The sequence below is a fragment of the Lolium rigidum genome, chromosome 7, assembly GCF_022539505.1.
Source record: "Lolium rigidum isolate FL_2022 chromosome 7, APGP_CSIRO_Lrig_0.1, whole genome shotgun sequence".
NCBI classification, from domain to species: Eukaryota; Viridiplantae; Streptophyta; class Magnoliopsida; order Poales; family Poaceae; genus Lolium; species Lolium rigidum.
This window is the reverse complement of record NC_061514.1, coordinates 345375535-345396204: the sequence shown is the minus strand read 5'-3', so window position 1 is coordinate 345396204 and position 20670 is coordinate 345375535. Positions and strand designations below refer to the sequence as shown.

The 20670-nt window shown below is 47.3% G+C and overlaps 1 pseudogene; it reads left to right on the top strand.

Annotated features, from left to right (window-relative positions):
- The first annotated feature begins 1768 nt into the window (after positions 1 to 1768).
- LOC124673569 lies at positions 1769 to 10977 on the top strand (annotated as a pseudogene).
- The last annotated feature ends 9693 nt before the right edge of the window (positions 10978 to 20670 follow it).

Below are 20670 nucleotides of genomic sequence, written 5' to 3'. Positions count from 1 at the left end.
CGGACCGGATCGCACAAAAATCGGCTTGGAGGGACGCGACTGAAACCGTTTTTTGTCCGGCGCGCCCAAAACCGTTTGGGGACGCTTTGGCCGAGGTGACTCGAGATGCTCTAAGGGTCTGTTTGTTTGGTCTGCGGCTGTTGAAAAGCAGCTGTAGCCTTGGAAAAGCAGCTGTGGGGAGCAGCTGTGAGAAGCAGATATTTGATGTTTGGCAAGAGTGCTGTTGCTGGTATCTAAAATGATCCTAAAGATTGAAGAAGTTGTATAAATGTTGATTTGACATGAATTAGCTAATTCCGACTGTTCTAAACTTAATTTTCATGCTTAAGGGTTAATTACCTCAATTTCAATTTGGATGTGTTCATATTAAATAAAAAACATCACATATATTCATAGATCATCCGAGAGTGTCATGAAATTTATGTTACAAGATTTGTCCATATAAACCGAAAAGAGCAACACATATATTACACATCTTTTTGTCTACAAATTGGTTTTTCTAGTACATAACATCGCTTGATTACACACAACACAACAGATTTTAGAACTGAAATTTTCGAGTAATTAACACCCATCGAACAGAGCACAAATGCACAAGCACTAACCAGTAGCATACAATTACAAAACATCTGCTCATTCTGCATTTTCCACAGCACTTCACGTTAAGGCTAAGTTGCCATCCAACACAGTATTTTCAGAATCAGAACAAGTCACCTCTGCAAGTATAGTTTGGGGGAGAAAAGTCACACACAGAAACAATCAGCACCACAGCATAATACGGGACAAGCGTAATACGCACTAAGATCTGGGCCGGCCAGCTAAGCAGTAAGGGGATTTTTTTCTCAGATTCCCATTGCAGGTGCTTGGTGCAGGGATTGGAGCAGGACGTCGGAGAAGTCCCCAGGGACGGCGGCAGACGAGGAAGTGCTCCCGTGTCTGGTGGCCGACGGGATCGAGCGTGACCTGGAGCGTGAGAGTTGCTGGAGCTCGACGAACTGGCTATGAAGCGGGACCGGCGCCTGGAGCTCGACGAACCGGCTGTGGAGCTCGTCCTCTGCAGAGAGGAGGGGATGGTGGCCGACGGGGACGAGCTCCACCCCCGCGGCTAGGCTCGAACGCCTCCTGTCGCCGGCGGCGGACGGGCACCCGTGGTGCGGCCGGTTGATTCGCGGACACGGCGAGCTCGACGAGGTCGCGAACAGAGAGGAGGAGACCTTGGATGTCGCCGGCGGCGGCGGGGATTGGTGCCGACGAGGCTTGAAGCGACGGCGGCGGGCGGGCGTTGCAGCCCTAACCCTAACGGGCCATGGGTAGGTGACGGGGAGGAGGGGGAAATGGTGTTGGGGGTGTCGATTTGGTTGGGGATTGGAAGGGCGGACGGAAATATAAAGGAATGGCATTCTTTTCGTAGTTATCCCGAAGTGTTGTGGGCATTTTGGTAAGTGCATTTCGGGAAGCAGGGAAAAAGCTCGGGAAGCAGCTCGTTCGGTGCTTTCGCTGCTTCTCGACCTGACAGTGCATTCGCCACCCGCGCTTCTACACCACGCTTTTCTATTTTGTGCTGTTTGTTTGAGCTTCCGCTTTTGGGCTCTAAAAGCAAAAGCCCAAACAAACACAGCTTAAATCCGGCTTTTCATTTTGTCGGAAGCAAACGAGAAGGGGGAAAAGCGAAGGCGGAAGGCAACAAGAGGAGGCAAGGGCGGCGGCGGCGAGAGTCTCGAGCCCGAGCGTGGCGGAAGGCAATCGGGGGGCGGGCAAGGCCACCGCGATGCCGGTAACAAGAGGGCACGCCGCGGCGGCGGTGGTGGAGATAAAGAGCGACGCGCCGATTGACATATCCTCTGATTCCGATGCCGAATCGGCGGATTAGGGGTCGGAGGAGGAGGAGGAGCCCAGCAGCGGCGAAAGCTACGTCGACATCAGCGACAGCGATGAGGAGGAGGAGGAAGGGAGCTGCGACGGGAACGAGGGAGAAGCGGAGGCGGGCATACCCGGCGCGGATCGGGGCGAAGCTGTCTGCACAAAAATCGCCGGTCTCCTTCCCCGTAATCACCTCTATCTCTTTCCATCTCGCAGCTTGTAGATAGTGTTACTATTGTTTCATATTTCAATGCAAAATGGGCCAGGTATTAGGATTGATCTCCACCGCACCAGAGCCCAACGGCTCTGGCACGACCCCTTGACCTCGTCCGCGCCCTGATCGGGGGCGCCCAACCGTTCGCTGGTTGGTGGGCCCCTGTCGCCTGCACTATATAGAGTGGTGGGGGCCGGTGGCACTCGGTACGAGGTTGCCACTGAGTCGCCACTCGCCCCGCCGGACAACCCACCGATCGGGGGTAGTGCGGTCGTCGACGGGAAGCACCACACCACCTCGCCCAACGCACCGCCATCCTCGCCATGTCCAGATCGGCGAGTTCCTCCTCCAAACGAGAAGGTAAACCCACAGTACATGTACATCTCTCTCTCCCTCTCACAGTACCCACACATGATTCATTCACAGATATGGTTCCTACCGATTAAGATCTAGCCTAGATGATCCTAGCGATTTAACATTGGTATCAGAGCCACTAGGGCCTTAGATCTTGTGATCGGGACAGTAAAGAAAAGAAAAGGCAAATCCCCAAACCCTAACCATAGATCCTATCCGAGAAGGAAAAAGAAAAATCCTTACAGGCCGGGGCCTTGGGCTCGCCGGCGAGAAAGAAAAGGGGCAGTGGGGCCACATCGCCACCACCGCCGAAAGTATACCGGCTGCTGCTGCTGTTCCGCGCGGCCGCCGGCAAAGAAAATCGGCACCACCTCTGCGCCACTTGACGGCGATGCGCCCACCCTTGGGTGCACGCACACGACGGCAAGAGGGGCAGGGGCGCCGCTGCTGCTCCTTCTCACCGCGCCGCTAGTTCTCTCCACGGTGGCTGTCGAGGATCTCGGGTGGGGAGGAGGAAAAGAAAGAAAGGGGGAAGGGAAGCCCCGCCGAGCAGGCGCCATGATGGGCTCGCCGTCGCCAGCCACAGGCGCTCTCTCCGTCGCCGCAAGAGAAACAGCCAAAGAGGAGGTCGGGGGGAAATGAAGCTAGGGTTAGGGTTTGGCCGGTTGTCCCCTTTTTATACCGAGCGAAATAGATGGCCGACCGTCGAATCTCATCCGACGGCCAGGAGGGTCGGGCACTGGCCGGCGGCGTAGTCTCCGCGGCTGGGCCGCGTCAGCAGGCCGCGTGGGCGCCGCGTCTCTGCGTGCCGCTCACCGCGTGCGTGCCGCTCCTGCCAGCCGCGTGGGCACCGCGTTGCTGCGCGTCGCTCGGCGCGTGCGGGCCGCGTGGGCCGCGACAGTAACAGATAGTTTACAGTTTTTTCTGTTTTATTTATTTTCAGAGGCTGTTTTAGGCAGTTTTGGGTCATTTTTTGGCCAAATTTTTGTCTAGTTTTTTCCTAACAAATTGAACCAACAAGATATTTGTTTTAGGAAATGAAAAGTAACAGTAATGCCTCGGAAAAGTTTAAAAGTTAATAGTTTAAAGTCAAAGTTTCCACTGCAAATAGTTGAAGATGCATTTTAAATTTGAAAAATGCAAAAGTGATGATTAAAATTTGAAATGTTGATTAAAGGTGATTGCTGAAACAATTATGATTATGTCATTTTATGACCAACGTTATTAACGGCATGACCATATTTTGTTGTAATAACATGTGCAAAAGTGACAATTGAATTTTCAAAGAGATGATTAAAGTGTTTATTGTGACAATTATGGCTCTGTTATTTTTTAACCAACGTTATTAATGACATGATCATGCTTTGTTGTAATAAGTGTGCATTTATCTCTATTTTCTGCCCAACGGTGATATAGATTTAATTGCACAAACAGTTGTATGTTTTAATTTTGACCAACGTTGAATTATTGCATGCAATTATTGTTACGATCTCATTTCATTGTGGTTTAAAGGAGGGTACTACTTGATGAGCTGCATCAAGGATGTTCCAACCCTCAGAGGTGACAACTACACTGAATGAAGAAAGAAGGTCGATTTGTGCTGAGGTGGACTGGGTTCCCACAGCCGGTCTGACCAAAAGATCCAGTCAAAAATGACAGGGATAATGATGCTGCATGGCAGAATAAAAGGTGGCTAAGTACCATTTATAAAGAATACAATTGAGATCGCTATTGTGGGCTCAATTGCAGAGTGCGCTTCCGTATGGAAGTATCTTGAAAGAATAAAGAGCCATTTCACTAGTTCTTCAAAGATATGTGCTACCCAGCTGCTGTAGCAACTAGTGACAGAAAAGTACACATGGACATGAAGGACATGGCAAATGTGCCATATGGTGTAATAATGCTTATGTGGGTGTTGTCTGTGTGTAATGTGAGTGAAAAAGTGTTGTCTGTGTTGGACAAAGAACAAAATAAAAGAAAAGAACTGATGAATCATCGAAATATGGCATTGTGGCTTAGGCCATGTTTCGAGGGGGAGAATAGAAAGACTTGTTAAAAATGGTATTCTTCCTCCATTAGAATTCTCAGACATAGAATAGCGCATCAATTGCATTAAAGAAAAAATTGTAAATTAAATTAAAAAAGGGTGCAAATCGATGCACAGCAACACTAGAAATAATTCACACCGAGGTATGTGGATCATTTCCTGTGAAAAGTGTGGATGACTATGATTCGTTCATAACATTCACGAATGATTACTCCCGATATGGTTATATTTATCCAATAAAAGAAAGAACAGAAGCGTTGGATAAATTCAAAATATTCAAAGCTGAAGTTGAAAATCAGCATGATAAAAGAATAAAGATAGTCAGGTCTGATCGTGGAGGGGAGTACTACGGTCGACATACTCCATATGGCCAAGTCCATGAACCTTTTGCAAGGTTCCTACAGGAGACTGGAATAGTCACCCAGTACTCGATGCCAGGCGAACCTCAGCAAAATGGGGTAGCTGAAAGGCGCAACCGTACCCTTATGGATATGGTGTGCAGTATGATGAGCTATTCCACCCTACCATTGGGATTGTGGATTGAGGCGCTAAAAGCCGTTATTCACATTCTAAACAGAGTACAAAGCAAATCGGTGCCCAAAACGCCGTATGAGCTATGGACAGGGAGAGTGCCTTCTCTAAACCACCTGAAAGTGTGGGGGAGTGATACGCGTACAGCACGCGTCCGTTGGGAACCCCAAGAGGAAGGTGTGATGCGTACAGCGGCAAGTTTTCCCTCAGTATGAAACCAAGGTTTATCGAACCAGTAGGAGCCAAGAAGCACGTTGAAGGTTGATGGCGACGAGATGTAGTGCGGCGCAACACCAGGGATTCCGGCGCCAACATGGAACCTGCACAACACAAACCAAGTACTTTGCCCCAACGTAACGGCGAGGTTGTCAATCTCACCGGCTTGCTGTAACAAAGGATTAGATGTATAGTGTGGATGATGATTGTTTGCGAGAAAACAGTAGAACAAGTATTGCGGTAGATTGTATTTCGGTATAGAGAATTGGACCGGGGTCCACGGTTTACTAGAGGTGTCTCTCCCATAAGATAAACAACATGTTGGGTGAACAAATTACGGTTGGGCAATTGACAAATAGAGAGGGCATGATCATGCACATACATATTATGATGAGTATTGTGAGATTTAATTGGGCATTACGACAAAGTACATAGACCGCTATCCCAGCATGCATCTATGCCTAAAAAGTCCACCTTCAGGTTATCATCCGAACCCCTTCCAGTATTAAGTTGCTAACAACAGACAATTGCATTAACTATTGCGCGTAATGTAATCAGTAACTACATACTCGAACATAGCACCAATGTTTTATCCCTAGTGGCAACATCACATCCATAATCTTAGAGATTTCTGTCACTTCCCCAGATTCACGGAGACATGAACCCACTATCGAGCATAAATACTCCCTCTTGGAGTTACAAGCATCTACTTGGCCGAGCATCTACTAGTAACGGAGAGCATGCAAGATCATAAACAACACATAGACATGAATTGATAATCAACATAACATAGTATTCTCTATTCATCGGATCCCAACAAACACAACATATAGAATTACAGATAGATGATCTTGATCATGTTCGGCAGCTCACAAGACCAGACAATTAAGCACAATGGGGAGAAGACAACCATCTAGCTACTGCTATGGACCCATAGTCCGAGGGGTAGACTACTCACACATCACTCCGGAGGCGACCATGGCGGCGTAGAGTCCTCGGGGAGATGATTCCCCTCTCCGGCGAGGGTGCGGAGAAGCGATCTCCTGAATCCCCAGAGATGGGATTGGCGGCGGCGGCGTCTGCGGAAGGTTTTCCGTATCGTGGCTCTCGGTACTAGGGGTTTCGCGACGAAGGCTATTTGTAGGCGGAAGGGCAGGTCAAGGGGCGTCACGAGGGGCCCACACCCTAGGTCGGCGCGGCCAGGGCTTGGGCCGCGCCGCCCTATGGTGTCGCCACCTCGTGGCCCCACTTCGTCTCCTCTTCGGTCTTCCGGAAGCTTCGTGGCAAAATAGGACCACGGGCGTTGATTTCGTCCAATTCCGAGAATATTTCCTTACTAGGATTTACGAAACCAAAAACGAGCGAGAAAACGAGCAATTTGCACTTCGGCATCTTGTTAATAGGTTAGTTCCAGAAAATGCACGAATATGACATAAAGTGTGCACAAAACATGTAGATATCATCAATAATGTGGCATGGAACATAAGAAATTATCGATACGTCGGAGACGTATCAGGGAGCCCTGCTGAGGCCAAAGTATTCAATCCAAATATCGCAAAGTTAGATACCAAAACAATCAGCTGCCATTTTATTGGCTATCCTGAAAAGTCAAAAGGTTATCATTTCTACTGTCCAGAGAAATACACAAAGTTTGTCGAAACGAGACATGCTGTCTTCTTAGAAGACGAAATGATGAGGGGGAGCATGGTAGCTACGAAAATTGATCTTGAGGATGCATGCACCTAATCCGATGACTCAGGAGCCATTTTTTCCGCTACCATGTGCACCTGTACCGGTGATCCCTGTGATCGTAGTGCAAGCGCCTGTTGTGACTCCACCCATGACAACGATGAGTGAAAGTTCGAAGTCTGTCCGTCAGGAGCCGAATGAACCATTTGTTGAGCATGAAATGGGAGCAACAACAGCCACCTCCTGAAAAGTACAAAGCACGACTTGTGGCAAAAGGATTTACACAAAGAGAATGGATAGATTACAATGAGACATTTTCTTCGGTCTCATGTAAGGATTCCTTCAGAATCATCATGGCACTAGTTGCACATTTTGATTTAGAGTTGCATCAAATCGATGTAAAGATGGCATTTCTAAACAGAGATTTAGAAGAAAATGTCTACATGAAACAACCCAAGGGTTTTATCATGGAAGGCAAGGAAGAATTGGGATGCCGCCTAAAGAAATCCATTTATGGATTAAAGCAAGCCTCCAGAGAGTGGTATCTAAAGTTTAATGAAACAATTAAGAGATTTGGATTTAAAGAAAATATTGAGGACAATTGCGTTTATGCAAAGTTTAAAAGTGGGAAATATATTTTCCTAATCTTGTATGTGGATGATATTACGCTTGCCGCGGTGATGTTAGTCTATCGCAAGAGACAAAGAAGTTCTTGTCCTCAAATTTTGATATGAAAGATCTTGGTGAAGCGTCATATGTTTTGGGCATAGAAATTCACCGAGATAGAAACAATGGAGTATTAGGACTATCGCAAAAGGCTTATTTAGAAAAGATTCTAAGTAAGTATAATATGCATAAGTGCAGTGCCACACCTGCCCCTATAGTCAAGGGCGACAGCTTTGGGAAACATCAAAGTCCCCAAAATCAATACGAGCTCGATCAAATGAAAGCAGTTCCATATGCTTCGGCTATTGGAAGCCTACAGTATGCACAAGTGTGCACTCGCCCTGACTTAGCTTTTATCACCGGAGTACTCGGTAGATATCAAGAAAATCCAGATTTTGAACACTGGAAATGGTAAAAAAGGAATTGCGTTATGTAAAAGGCACAAAGAACTACATGCTAACATACAGAAGATCTGATTCCCTAGAAATAAAAGGGTATTCAGATGCAGATTTTGCGGGGGATAAAGATGATAGAAAATCCACATCTGGATATGTATTCACCCTCGCAGGGGGAGCTATTTCGTGGAGAAGCTTCAAACATACGATAGTTGCATCATCCACGATGTATGCAGAATTTATAGCATGTTATGAAGCCACGGAGCAGGCATTATGGTTAAAGAAATTTATACCCGACTTGAAAGTGGTATATTGTATTGACAAACCACTAAAGTTGTACTGCGACAATGAGCCTGCAGTATTTTATGCTCACAACAACAAGTCGAGTAATGCTACGAAACCGATTGAGGTTAAGTATTATGTTGTGAAACACAAGGTCCAGGATCAAACAATAAGTCTCGAGCATATAAGGACAAAAGATATGCTTGCGGATCCGCTAACGAAAGGCTTACCACCCAGCGTGTTCAAGGAGCACGTAGCCGGCATGGGTTTGAGGGAAAGTCTTACCTATCCTGGATCATAAGAGGCCCAAAAGTAAAATAATTTGTTTCAAAACAGAGAAGTGTATTGTGGCTGTCTGATTCTATCGGCAATAGAGTTGTGATGATGAAACATGCCCTATGGACTGATCCAAAATGAAACGAATAAAGTGAAAGTATAAAGTTAAAAGAAAAGTCGAGATCAAGGAGGAGAATATTAGGATTGATCTCCACCGCACCAGAGCCCAACGGCTCTGGCACGACCCCTTGACCTCGTCCGCGCCCTGATCGGGGGCGCCCAACCGTTCGCTGGTTGGTGGGCCCCTATCGCCTGCACTATATAGAGTGGTAGGGGCCAGTGGCACTTGATACGAGGTTGCCCTGAGCTGCCACTCGCCCCACCAGACAACCCACCGATCAGGGTAGTGCAGTGCCGACGGGAAGCACCACACCACCTCGCCCAACGCACCGTCGTCCTCACCATGTCCAGATCGGCGAGTTCCTCCTCCAAACGAGAAGGTAAACCCACAGTACATGTACATCTCTCTCTCCCTCTCACAGTACCCACACATGATTCATTCACAGATATGGTTCCTACCGATTAAGATCTAGCCTAGATGATCCTAGCGATTTAACACCAGGAGCGTAGCCCTGTTTATATGATAAACCTGTAGACATGGAAGAAGCTTTACCGGTACTAGGGATTGCATCCAACAAGGGAGACTGGCCCGAGCATCTGCAGATTAGTGAAATCTAGCAGGATTTGTGTGGTACACTTTGTTTCGAAATAAAGACAGAATGGGTGTACAAATAGATAGACCATAGAAGCAATTGGACAGAACCAGCTTCGTTTGTAAACCAGTCATTAGATGGAGCTGGACGCAAACTTCTGTCATGTTTGTGATGGTACAAGTTAGGACAGTGCTATATGACATTGCTAGACTTTGCTTTTTCTTAGTTCGTTTCCAAAGGAAACATTGAATTTACTGAACATCAATTGCATAGTACTATTTCCTGCATACCCTAATAATGAGCAGAATTTTCTAACAGGAGGGAGAAATCTGGATAGGATTAAGTTGGTGGAGTGCAAAGCATATTTAAAGAAGAATGGTCTTAGTCAAGTTGGGGACCTGGCAACTTGTGTAGAAAGAATAATGCTGCATTGGAGGTTCGTTATTGGATATTTCCTGAATTATACACTTAGTTGATGCTTATTTTCTTAGCTATCACGATTCTAATGAACGGCTACTGCCTAAGATCATATTTCGAAAAATATAACTTCCTGCATCATCCTTTATTCCTGATTATACCTTCATCACAAGCTCTTAATCTTAATATATGGTGATGTGGCATTTCCTCAATAGGTTCAAAACGGAAGATTCAGAGAAAATTTATCCTCGGTCATCCTTTAGTATTAACTGTAAAGGTGACTCCTCACTTGTGACACAAGATTAACCCTGTATGTGTATAGAAAATCAAGGGCAATGACCATTGTCTTTCAATTCAGGTGATGTCTGTAGAGGCGATGCCGTTTTATTCAAACAAAAGGTTCATGAAAAGAGGTAATCATCCGTGTTTCTGTATACTAGAGTATCAAGGGTCTTTTTGGAATGGTAACACGACTCTCCTTGGTGACTATTACAGTGGCAAAAGGGACTCAAAATGTATTGGGAAGTGAATAGTAGCTGGGAAAGTTATTAAGGAAAGTTATGGTAAAGAGAAGCAACAACACACTTTTACTGTAAGGATTGATTCAGTGATATGTCATCTCTATTGTATTTCTTTTCTTATGACCCTTCTGACTATGTTCGTTGTTCAATTTAATAGATTCAAGTCTTCTGGAGCAAAGGAGTAGGTAAGTTACCACCTTTGTATCTGCTACTTGTCAAAGGGCGCAATTTATACAGAATGATGACTTTCCGCCAGGTGGGAACTGCTCTTTACCAGAATTAGCTTAGGCTTCAATATTATCAAATGAATGTACTTAATTTGGCATATTAAGTCTGTGTGACCTTCTATGTGTTGTGTTCTTGGAATGTAATGGATTTATGCATCTCGATTGTCAAGTTCATTTATGTTGCCCTTTGACATTGTATGAGATAGTTCCAGCTAATCTTATCAATCTACTCTGTTGTCTGGGAATTCATAAATTATTGCTTCTAACCGCATCGACCTAAATTAAGAAGTGTAGTTTATTTATACATATTCTGAAGATATCTACACCATTCCCAGAGGGAGTGCTTAGACCTTCATATATTGACCTTGTCACAAGATGCCCTCCTATGATTTTCAAGTTCACATCGGAATTTCGTTTGTTAATCTAGACTTGGACGAATGAATTAAGACAGATCAAAGGCTCTAGAAGAGAAGCACAACAGGGGAGATGCTGCAAGACGTGTCCGTGCTTTGAATAGATTTTGCTTCTCCTTGAGAGTGGTTTTAGTTTCTTCTATTAAGCATTACTAGCATAAATGCCCGTGCGTTGCAACGGGTATATATTGTTAAAATGCTGATAGGTTGAATTTATGAAAGATCTTTAGCCCTTGGAAATTTTTACAACAACCGCATGAAATCAATTTTTTTACGAGGCCCAACTTTCTTTGACAAAGAACGTGGCTCCAGTTAAGGATAAGAATCGCTTTCTTGTCGTGTTACCGTCAAAAATAGAGGATATACATAGCCTGGACTCTGCCATGGCCATCATCCAAAATTTGTCCCGTACGAAGCCACAACTGTTGGAAATACCTAGAACATGTATGTAAACTAATTTGGGATTGTTATCATACTGAGTAAAACAAATATTATATTAGAACTAAACACAGTGAACTTGAAGTGCAAATACCACAGTTGGAAAGTGCTGACTGAACCTCAACTGATCAGAGTTTTTTTCCAAAATGGGGGAATCTCCCCCAGGCTCTGCATCAATCCATGCATATGACTTTTATTACCTCACCTGATCAGAGTGCATGATCTATTTGTGGAACCGCTCAAGCAAAACTTGTGTACCGTCAGACAAGATGCAACATATCCATCATCAGCAGGCATTGTATATATAGCACCATCTTGTTTGCTGGAAATTTGCTTCCAAAGTTCATTTGAAGATGTGCAACTAAATCAATTACAGAACTGTGGGATTGCATTCTAACAGTCCGTGTTAAGCATAAGCAGATGTCATAATGTAGGTATGCAGTTTCGATCTTTGGGCTGCGTAGCGACCATATGAGAGTTGATGTCTGGGTCTGTATTTATTCAGATCAGTAAGCTCGCAGTTAAACCACGTGAGTTCAAATTTGCATCCAGGCATCTGTTTAGATTGGACAAGACATCGGTTTAGTTGTTGATCGTGGTTTGCCTGCATGTCCACATTGAATTTTCTTTGCCTCTTTCATACCAAGTTAATATACTGTGTATTATCCTGATGCTCCCATCCTTGATTTGCATAGTCACCACGTCACGTTCTCCTGGATCGTTCATGTAGGTACTACTGCTGATCCTGCTCCCGATCCCTGCTCGGCTTCCACCACCCCATCCAGCACATGATGCATGTCGCCGCCCGGCTCGCTCTGCTGTGCTTCCACCGCCCGAAACACTCGACGTGAATGGTCCACGTTTGACAGAGCAGCTGAGCTCGAGGCCGGAGAAGTTTCGATCCATCGCTGTCAGGCCACCAGTAAACTCCCCGTCACCACCATGCACCCCACAGCGACCCAAGCCCGTACTAAAGGTATGAAGCCACCGGGCTCAAGCTCGAGCTGCGGCAGAAAGACGTGTTCTCCGTGCGTCTTCCTCCCTCTGTGATCCGGACGAGCGAACATTGACACGCCCAGAATCACAGCAGGGCCGTTAAGGCTCTAGCTTTAACTCGAGGATCGAGTTTGCCGATGCCCTTCTCCGTGAGCTTTGCTTGCATCTGTTCTTTAGATTGATCAGCCTTCCGCTGCCAGAGCCGCCGATTCTCTCCGAGCTTAGCCTTTGGGTGTACGGGAGGAAGCATACCTGCGTGTGCCCCGCGTGTACCACTTGGACTCGCATTGCCAGGTTGCAGGTCCACCGAGGAAGGGAACGATGGGCTATACTATCACCGAGACGACCTGTCAATCCGATCTGCTTGAGATGAATAGCAAGGCTGCCCAGGAGCAAAGCTAGACAGGTTGCCGGAACAGACGACACGGTTGAATCGATCTGGTTTGCCATGGCGCGTTCCCGAGCTCCTATCCGTGCGCGCTCCCTTGACCTGCCTATGCGTGCTTCGCGCACTCGGTACCTCGAGTGGCCAACTCAGAAGGATCGAGAGCCTAGCTACCTGTCATGGGCCTAGCCATGCGCGCCGCCACCAGCGGACAGGTCGATCTCGTCTCGACCTCAGGTGTATCCTCAAGCTCACATTAATTTATATAGGAAACCAGGGTGTGGAAGCCAGGAAACGTACCCAATATGAAAGCTAACAGTACATCGATCGGGAGTTATTTTCCTGCACGAGAGCCAAACCGATGGGCGTGGAGCCTGGAGTAACTTTGGTGCGACGGAGAAAGACGTATATGAAGATGGACCAAAGCGCATTACGACGGGCTATTATCTGAAATCGACATTCAGTTCACGGACTCCTCATGAATCTGGACTGGCTCAGGACTACGATTTAGAGGCGGTACTCGATGTCTGACTGGAGTCTCCTGCTGCGGCCACCGGTCGCGTGTCCGGCCACGCCTTCCTCACCGGTCGCCGCCGCGAGAGCGTCTTTGTCGAAGCCCACGACTTAGCTGTTGCTGCTCCACCTGCGCCGGCGGACAGCTGCTGACTGGCACGGGATTGTCAAGCGGCTGGGGGGCTTGTCCTCTAACTGTATACGACAACTCAAGGAAGCTTTTGCAATCGTAATGCATAAGTGGGCTAGACAATCTCCGGAAATTTTTGGGAGAAGCTACTGAAGTCGTTCCGCACCAAGTGTGATCTATGTGGGTGGGCAACTGGGCTTCCAATACTACTGCTGGGCATCCAATACTACTCCTACGCTTGGCATCGGCAGCTTACGATTGATATAAATCATCTGTCAGATTCTCCCAAAAGAAACCGGGTGTCCAACATATGCCCTACTCCTCCGTCGGTAGCGCTGATGACTCCATCTTCTTCACATGTTGCCGCGATTCGTCCGTCCTCGACTGGGCTGCCCCGGCTCTTGCGGTGCCACAACTCCTTCGCGGGTCGTGCGTCTTTAGGAATCCAACGCCTAGACGGAGGTATTGTGGAATAGGTTGCAGTTCAAACCAAACTTCAGTTAGATCAATGTATAAGCTAATGTAAAATTGCAGAAAATCAGTAGACCTCCGTATCGTAACTCTTGGCATCGATGGATATCCAAGACCAAGTAGTACATGTCAACACATCTGCTGCCACGGGCAGAACAACACCGCCATGACCAGAAAGATCGCATCCATGTAAAAATCCAACTACTGAGCTGGGCACTCCACGCGACCACGCCAGACTGTTGGAGACCAGGCGCGGCCATAACCAGATATCTTCCGTTTCTTTTCTCTGTCAAAGTTCAAGGGGGGCAGCATGTGAAGCAAAACTAAGCTGAGTATGGAACTTCAACAAGCGAGCACAAACCATATGCACACCCTGCAAAAAACGATGAGACTCGTTGGTTCCGGTCAGAAGGGCAACCGTTGCCGCATCATGCCCAAATACGAACCCCCTCCGTAATGTTGTGGACGTCATCCATGATCTGTTCGGCGACGGCCGGTCAACAAGCACGGAGCAATCTAGGAAGGAGAAAAAAAGGGCATCCTCATCATCATGGCTGCCACCAAACCGGCATCCTGGCCTTCCGTCGGCGGGGAGATCAATCCTCCATGACGCTGTGATCTCGGCCACTGGCCGCGGGAGGCGGGACACCTCGGGTCGTCGGCGGGGAGCCATGACGCTTGATCTCGGCCACTGGCCGCGGGACACCTTGGGAATTTGTACTCCATGTGAGATTGTCTGATTGAGTACAGTGCTCATTTTACCAATACCGTGTGAGATTCAACTGTGAACTCGCACTAATTTTTTAGTGTAAATGTACCGATCTATTGACCATTGCATGATTTTCTCAGTGTTTAGGAAAAGATATTGGTGATGGATTAAGAAAGGAGGTGTGGCCGAGTCTTCGGTTCGTGTTGGTTCTGAGAGGCGGCCTGTTCCAAGCCGCTGGGTGTGCCCATCCATACTTGATCCGTTGATCGGCCTGACGCTACGACCTATGAAGTGGAAAAATCGCAGTTTCAACCAAGTTGTGTTGCTGATCGGTTTATGAAGTGGGAAAATCTTGATGTCGCCTCCGCCAAGTTTACCACATACAATGTTCATTCTCTAAAAAAAAAAACGGAGACAGTTCTGCATGTAGTAATTTGGATTTGATGTTTTTAAAATTTATTTTTGACCTTAGCATGGCCAAAAAACAATAATTTGAGAGAATAGCAGCCTCCCCATCAATAAAATATAATTTTAAGTAATGATATTTTTCATGTACTACAAAAATATAGTGATACTCTTCATTGCCGGTAAAAAGAAAAACCGTAGCTATGAATTCATTTGGATTCATATCTTAGTAAAATTTATGTAGGGGATGTCATCCACCGTTATTACAAGTCTGCGGTATTACAAGCCGGTGCAATGACAGGCTCTTAGAATTGGTCATGTTTCTCATGATTAGGAAAATATAATCAACGGTAACCAACCTAAAGGTAAGTATTTTCTGAGTTTTTGTTTCTCCCGGTGCAACGCACGGGCATCTAAATCGTAGTCCTGAGCCAGTCCAGATTCATGAGGAGTCCGTGAACTGAATGTCGATTTCAGATAATAGCTGCAAACTGATAGTTAGATAAGCGTTATAGCTTGATTGATTTGCATTGTACTCCAACAGAAGACCGCCAATTGATTTGTACCGAAAAATTCGTGCGTTTCACCGGGAGAGAAAAATATTTGTCACAGAGATGCACATTCATCCACTCCTACAACATCGTCCCTTCAAATACGAGTAAGTCGACGGGGTTATTATAAACTTTTGAATGTAGTCGGCACAATCCAAATTCTTCCCTAAAATGATACTACCCGTTTAATTAAGTATTAAAAAGATAAGCAATCCAAACCAACCTATGGAATTGCCTTTAAAAAAATGCTACTCCCTCGGGTTTAAAACAATTACCTAAAATAAACGTATCTAGAAATATTTCAGTGTGTAGATACACTATTTTTGGGAAATTATTTTGAATTGGAGGGAGTACACACATTTCTTTGTTGCTCAAAGAAAAATAGCAGGCCATCCTCTCCGGTCGTTGTATGCGTAACATGTGTGCTATAGCATGATAACCTTTTTTCATTTTCATTCATTTCACATATCTTGTACTACAATGGGTTTCAGGAAACTAAGTAAAATTTTAGAGAAATAGTCAATTGTGTCATTATTTAGAATCAAGGAGGTTTAGCTCCAATGGATTTTAGGAAACAGAGCTTCATGTTACCAGCAAAAACAAGGTTAGCAACATCTTCTAGAAATGATAAATTTGCCACGAAATGATACGCTAATTGGATGTAGATCATAGGAAAAGATGGCAATTCACTAAACCATGAAATTCTCTCCAATCATTAACATGCTTGTACAATTCAATGACACCACGGGTAACCTGCCACAGGTACCCCAAAATTTAGACAGGAAGACCTCCCACAGCTCTAGTCCAGTGTTTGTCACCGATTGTGAAGTCATCGTCACCACACAGGACAACATCAAAGCATATATGTGTCTACAATTGTGTATTCGTCTGGTAGATAAGCTGCTACAGCTTGGCTAACGTTCATGTCTAGCTACCAAAAAACATAAAAAAAATACATAAGTTCAAAATTGGATGGAAGTACGTCCATTTAGAAACAAGAATGTACAAAATTGTGGTTTCTTTATTACTGAAAATAATAGGCTTCTTCAGACAGGTCCTGTTGTATTCTGAAAAAATCACCAGATTAAAAGGAACTTCCAAATAACTTGGCATATAGGTAGATCGATACCAATAAACAATAGATTGCAGTGAGTATCATCTATATCTATATGATTAACACAACTCTCCTCCCTCAACACAAGATTGCTTGTTTCGTGGTTGGGTCATCTCAATTCTTAGTTTATTTATTTTAACGTGCCAATGCACCTCTGATTGTTCAGAGTTCGCATGCATATCGCGGCAAACCATTGCCAAATTCAATGTAAAATTTGCTAACCTCCAGAGATCAACTGACAAATGATATGTCATATGTGGATAAGTGCACCTCCACCCACACTGGGCTGACTTCCCACACTCCAGTTGATCACTCCAACAAAATAGAAACTAAGTACGCTTGAATCACCTAAGCTCTTGCTAGCAGGAAAAATCACCACCAACCATGAAACGCTGATCTAGTGAACCTGAAGGCACAGTTGATCTTCAACTCTGAAGGAAACTTCAATTGCCTCTGCTTAGTCACCAAGTAATCATCAACAATATAGAAACTTGGGAGAATCTGACAGATGATTTGTATCAATCGTAAGCTGCCGATGCCAAGCGTAGGAGTAGTATTGGATGCCCAGCAGTAGTATTGGAAGCCCAGTTGCCCACCCACACAGATCAAACTTGGTGCGGAACGACTTCAGTAGCTTCTCCCAAAAATTTCCGGAGATTGTCTAGCCCACTTATGCATTACGATTGCAAAAGCTTCCTTGAGTTGTCGTATACAGTTAGAGGACAAGCCGTCACTGCATTGCCGGTGTACATTCTTTTTCTAGAATACTCCACACCTCAATTTCGAGCGAACACCTGCAAGGTCTGTTGCCGACGAAAATCTCAACTCCGAACTCGATTGGCTCTGATCGGTGTTCTGACGTATGGGGTTGAGGAGTGGCTACCGTTCCGATCTGGCCTCAGTTGGCAAAGGACAGTTCATACCGATCTTAGGCGCGGCAGTTCAAAGGTTGTCTCCTCTCTATGGTGTAGGAGATCGCCGGTGGCGTCCCCGACACCCAGCACGCCTCCGCCATTGTGGCGCCAAGCAGGCCATGTCATGGAGGTCGCATCGTGTATGTGCAGTAGATTGACCTGCCGCATGCGCGGTCTCTCCTCTTTCATCCGTGAAGGGCAGTATCGGCGGTGGTGCATTACAACTATGTCCCGGTCGATTCGCTTCTGTGTTTGGCCGATCAATTCGAATTGTCGCCACGGACCTTGTGGGCATCCATGGTGGAATTTCCGTGAACTCGAATTCTGCACGCGTAAGAAGCAGGGGCGTGCTCTACAGTTGCAAGAAACGGGTCCAATTTTGCATCCAAGAACAAAGAGAAAAAGTTAGATGTAGATCCTGAACAAAATATTAATTCTTCGACCCATTCGCCTGTCGCACCTTTCTTCACCTGAGAGGCTCAGAAGTTAGAAGTCCAAGTAAAAAAATACTCCGAAGATCCAATCCTCACCCAATCGCATCTCCCTGATAAGAAAATCCTCGATCACCAAATCCCAATAGCGTAGCAGAACCAGGAGCCAGCAACAAGCGAAATCCTCGATCACCAAATCTCAATAGTGTAGCAGAACCAGGAGCCAGCCACAAGCAATTGGGCGGAGTGGCAGCGGCGGGAGGCCGCGGGGGGCACAACGGCAAAGGGAGGTCGGCCAGTCCCCGCGGTAAGCAGGAGCACGGGGCGGTGGGCGCACGAGGGGGACGGGAAGGTGACGACGCGAGGGCGTGGCGGACGAAATTTTCTTAATAAAGTGCAACAGGATGTTAGACATGTAACGTAGCTGTATATGTGTTCATACCATATTGGTATTAGAGTTGTATTGTATCTTGTATACACCCCATATATATATATATGAGATAGGCCACCCCTAGAGGGATGTGCTGGTTCCCCCAAACATACTTTGTCTTACATGGTATCACGCCGAGTCGATCCCAAACCCTAAACCTAGCCGCCGCCGTCGTCTGCCTCCACGCAGCCGTCGCCTGCTGCTACCTCGCTTCCGCCACCGCCGGCGCCATGGACACGAGTGCCTCCGCAGGCCTCTCCTCCTCCTCCGCCGGGCATCTCCCGGCCAGTCTGGCGGCCCTCCTCAACAGGCCGCTCGACCACGCCGCCGCTGCCTCTACGTCTCCGATCGGGACGGTCAGCGTCGGCTCCTTCCTCACGGCGCCCATCTCCACCTCGCAGCAGCTCGTCCAGCACACCGCCTCGACCGGTGCCGCCGCTGTGACCCCAGCTGTCACGACCGGTGCCACCACTGCGACCACGGCTGTCGCGCCGCCGGTGCCTGCCTCCGTGCCGCCACCCTCGGCGCCCTCTGCCATGGATGTGCTCGCCACGCTGCCGCCGCCCTACCACTTCGGCAATCATATCACCATCAAGCTCACGCCCGACAATTATATTTTTTGGCGTGCGCAGGTTCTTCCGCTACTCCGGAGCCACTACTTGATGGGTTACGTCGATGGTACCCTACCCTGCCCTCCCGCGCTCATTGATAGCGTGCACGGCCCGGTGGTGAATCCGGCTCACCGTGTGTGGACAGCGCAGGATCAAGCCAACCTCTCCTCCATCCAGGGGTCTCTCTCGCCGTCCGTCGCTGGGATGGTGGTTTTTGCCGCTACCTCGTGCGAGGCCTGGAAGACTTTGGAGGCGAGCTTCTCTGCTCAATCCCAGGCGCGTGCCAACTCTCTTCGTCGTGAACTCGGCGAGTGCGAGAAGCTGGACATGAGCGCCAAGGACTACTACAACAAAGTGCGCGGGCTCGCTGACACGCTTGCCTCCATCGGTCAGCCCCTCTCCGATTCAGAGTTCAACTCCTACATTGTGAACGGACTCGATGAGGAGTATGATGGCTTGGTCGAAGTGATGGAAGATCGCACCACGCCCATGCCCGCTCACACGCTTTATGCGAAGCTTCTCCGCACTGAGCAGCGCGTCGAGGCTCGTCCTGGCCGTCGGAGTGGCGGCGCCCACTCTGACCCATCGGCGAATGTCGCGCACAAAGGAGGTGCGCGCAACCCGTCGACGCCCACCCAGGGCAAGCCCCCTGCACCCTCGCCTCCGGCCCCTGCATCGTCCCCTGGCTATGGAGGCGGGCGTAACCAGCACACCTGTCAGCTCTGTGGCCGTGATGGTCACCTTGCGTCTAAGTGCCACCGCCGCTTTCAGCGGAGTTTCCTTGGCATTGGGAACGATGGCAAGGATACGCGCAACAATGCGCGCCAGGCCGCCATGGCCGATCGGCCCTCTCCTTCGGGCCAGCAAGGACAGACCCAGTCCTACTCCGTCGACCCTTCCTGGTACATGGACACCGGGGATACGGATCATCTCACCAGCGAGCTGAACAAGCTTCACACTCGCGACACCTACCATGGCTCTGACAAGGTCCACACAGCAAACGGAGCAGGTATGCATATCTCTCATATTGGTCAAGCATCCCTTCTCACTCGTCATCCATCTAGACACCTTCATCTCAACAATGTTCTTCATGTTCCTTCTGTCACACGCAATTTACTCTCCGTTCCCAAGCTCACCTATGATAATAATGTTTTCTGTGAGTTTCACCCGTTTGATCTTTTTGTTAAGGACCGAGCTACGAGGGACGTTCTTCTTAGTGGGCAGCTGTGTCATGGACTGTATCGTGTGGATCCTCCAGGAGCTCACCAGGTGTTCAGTGGAGTCAGAGTCTCTCCGTCGCAGTGGCATGCTCGCCTTGGGCATCCTGCCACTCCTATCGTTCGCCATGTCTTGAGTCGTCATGAGTTACCTAGCTTGTCTAGCAATAAAGATTTAGCAGTGTGTGATGCCTGTCAGCAAGGCAAAAGTCATGAACTTCCTTTTTCTGAGTCTACTCGAGAAATTAAGAGTCCTCTAGAACTTGTGTTTTCAGATGTATGGGGTCCTGCTCAAACCTCTGTTAGTGGTCACAGATATTATGTCAGTTTCATCGATGCTTATAGTCGCTTTACTTGGCTTTATCTTATTAAGCGCAAATCTGATGTGTTTAGTATTTTCACTCAATTTCAGACGCATGTTGAACGTCTTCTCAAGCACAAAATAATTCATGTTCAGTCGGATTGGGGGGGCGAGTATCGCAACCTCAACTCTTTCTTTCAGAAGCTTGGGATTTCTCATCGTTTATCATGCCC